Source organism: Lepidochelys kempii, chromosome 20 (genome assembly GCF_965140285.1).
Source record: "Lepidochelys kempii isolate rLepKem1 chromosome 20, rLepKem1.hap1, whole genome shotgun sequence".
Classification (NCBI taxonomy): domain Eukaryota; kingdom Metazoa; phylum Chordata; order Testudines; family Cheloniidae; genus Lepidochelys; species Lepidochelys kempii.
In genome coordinates, this window is record NC_136399.1 from 26389848 (window position 1) to 26390105 (window position 258).

A 258-nucleotide genomic window follows, 5' to 3' on the forward strand; every position below is an offset into this window, starting at 1 on the left:
GGCCCCTCTCCGGGCGGAAGCGCCTCCCTGCCGGCGCCTTACGTCACCGGAAGTAGCGTTGCCAGGCGACGGGGCGAGTCCCTGGGGTCAGCGGGGTCCGGAGGGGGAGGTCGGGGTCAGAGGTCAGCGGGGTCTGACAGGGCCGGAGGTGAGAGGTGACTAAACGATGGTGGGTGGAAAGGTCAAAGGTCACTGGAGTTTAGAGGGCTTCAGAGATCACCCAAGCAGCAGGGGTCAGGGGTCACCTAATCCGAAGAA